This window comes from Dioscorea cayenensis, chromosome 20 (genome assembly GCF_009730915.1).
Source record: "Dioscorea cayenensis subsp. rotundata cultivar TDr96_F1 chromosome 20, TDr96_F1_v2_PseudoChromosome.rev07_lg8_w22 25.fasta, whole genome shotgun sequence".
Classification (NCBI taxonomy): Eukaryota; Viridiplantae; Streptophyta; class Magnoliopsida; order Dioscoreales; family Dioscoreaceae; genus Dioscorea; species Dioscorea cayenensis.
In genome coordinates this window covers 25,035,350-25,038,116 of record NC_052490.1, presented here as the reverse complement: position 1 = coordinate 25,038,116, position 2,767 = coordinate 25,035,350, and positions in this window count along the sequence as shown.

Genomic DNA, 2,767 nt, shown 5'->3' with positions numbered 1-2,767 from the left:
CTCGAGTTCTTTACGGTCATAATAGAGTGAATGGGCTAAGGGATGACCTTCCGATGAGGCTTAGTTACAGAAGCAACGGAGTGAAGCGCTGAAATGATTTTACCACCTATGGTTTAATTGTGACTAGGGACCTTCCACCTAGACCAAAGGGTTAGGTCTACATCTAGGAAGTGGATTTATCACTTGGAATCCCTAGAACTCATTGCGATTCTGTATGAGTGCAAGGTGTTGAGATTTTTCGATTTCTCCTCCGGGATATGAATAGAATCAGGCATGGTTGACCTTAGATTTGGAACCATGTATTGAAGTATCTCCACGACTCATTAATGCATTTGTTAGGAAGTATAATAGAGGGTTTTGCACTTGAAATGATTGTCTTAGGTGGAACAATATCAGAGTACCCCATTTATATCGATTGTCTTAACTCCCCTTTACTTGTGCTTCTCTTTCCTGTCTCTTTTATTCTTGTTTACATTACATCTTGTTAACAAATTCATTATTCATCTTTCACTTGGTTAAGAAACAATTTAAGTATTTTTTATTCCCTACTACCTGTGGATATGATACCCACTCGCTTGGAATTTTATTACTTGATAAACCAGTGCACTTGCGGCATATACGAAAAGGCTGTTGTCATGTTTTTGGCACCGTTGCCGGGTAGTAGGCGTTTCGAGATACTTTGCACTTTGTTTTCTTAGCTATTCATTCATTCATTCTATTTCACATCTTCTTTTTTAATCATCATTCTGATTTCTTTTTCTTTCTTTTGGTGTAACTTCAGGTTATGACCCGAGGGAACCCTTCGATATTAATTGAAGGAGATCCCAAACTTGAACGTACACTCTGAAGAAAAGGGAAAGAACCTATGCAAGAACCGTCAAATCTAGCTGAAGTGGAAGTTGAAGGATCTGACGACATGGCTGAACAGAATGAACAATAGCAAACATTATCTGATTATAACAGACTGTCAGTACTAGGGACACAATCTAGCATTGTGCGACCCCCAATTACAGCTCCGAACTTTGAGCTAAAACCAGCATTCATCCAGATGATTCAGCAGTCAGCACATTTCAATGGTTTGGCTGAAGAGGATCCAAACAACCAATAAAGAACTTCTTGGAAGTTTGTGATATGCTGAATATTAATGGTGTATTGGGTGATGCTATTAGATTGAGGGTTTTCCCATTCTCTCTTAAGAGAAGAGCCAACCAATGGCTTCATTCCTTGCCCAAAGCCTCCATCATGACTTGGAATGAGATGGTCGAAGCTTTTCTTGCTAGATACTTTCCTCCGACGAAATCGGCCGAGCTTCCCAATGAGATATCATCATTTGTGCAGATGGAGTTGGAGTCATTGTTTGAGAGATGGGAGCGCTTCAAGGATCTTTTGCGGTGGTGCCCACAACACGGATTTCCAAAATGGATGATTATTCAGACTTTCTACAATGGGTTGAATCCGACTATAAGGCAATTGCTAGATATCGCCGCAAGAGGTATGATGGGGGAGTAAAACCCTGGAATAAGCCTAACAGTCGGTGGAAGACATGGCCATGAACAATTATCAGTGGAATGCACAGGAAAGAAAAAAGGTGGTTGGGCTTCACGAGATAGATGCTGTAACTTCTTTGGCGGCCCAAGTGGAATCATTAAGTAAAAAGTTAGACCTTCTAACTTCTAATAGGGTGGCGGCCGTGACTACTTGCACCGGGTGTGGTGGAGGACATGCTCCCTCCGATTGCCCAATCACTATTGGTGATGCATCTTCGGTGGATAAAGTCAACTTTATGGGTAATACAATGAGGAACCAAGGTAATCCATATAGCAACACCTACAATCAAGGTTGGAAGAGTCATCCTAACTTTTGGTGGAGCAACCAAGGACCACAAAAGGCCATGGCAGCACCGGGTTTCCAATAACAACAAGCCTTAAACATGGAGAATAGAGTGTCTTGCTTGGAAACCCGGATGACCGATTTAGAGAAGGCCTTGACTAGATTTGTGCAATTGTCGGATACAAGGTTTCAATCAGTCAAGGCTACACTTCACAACCACGCCGCTTCTTTGCACAATCTTGAAAACCAAGTGGGGTGAATTATGAAGTCTTTATCGGAGTGACCACAAGGAAGCTTGCCGAGTAATACCAAGACCATTCCTAGAAAGCATGTGAAGGCGATCACTTTGAGAAATGGTTGTGAGGTTGAGGGTAGGCTTCCAAGTGAGAAGCCTAATGTAGATGCACCCGAGGTCATAGAGGTTGAGGAGGGATCAAACAAAGAGAAGGAGATGGTCAGCCTCACCATACAAGCCAAGAATCCCTTATCCCTCTAGATTGAAGAATGACCAAGCGGACGAACAATACAAGAAGTTCCTGAGTTTGTTCAAGAAACTCCACATCAATATTCCTTTGTTGAGGCATTGTCCCAAATGCCTAAGTATGCAAAATTCTTAAAGGACTTGTTGACCATACTAAGTATGCCTAGGTATACCTAAGTTGGAGGAGAGTGACTCCGTGATTTTCGATGATTCCTGCTCGGCGGTTTTGTAAAAGAATATGCCGAACAAGAAAAAAGACCCAGGAAGCTTCAAAATTCCGTTCAACATTGGCAACTTGGGTGAAGAAATGGCATTGGCTGACTCAGGGGATAGTATCAATGTCATGCCATATTCCTTCTTTCAGAAGCTAGGCTTGGGAGAGCTTAGGCCCACTCAGATGACATTGCAATTGGCAGACTGAATAGTGAGACATCCAAGGGCATCATTGAAGATGTG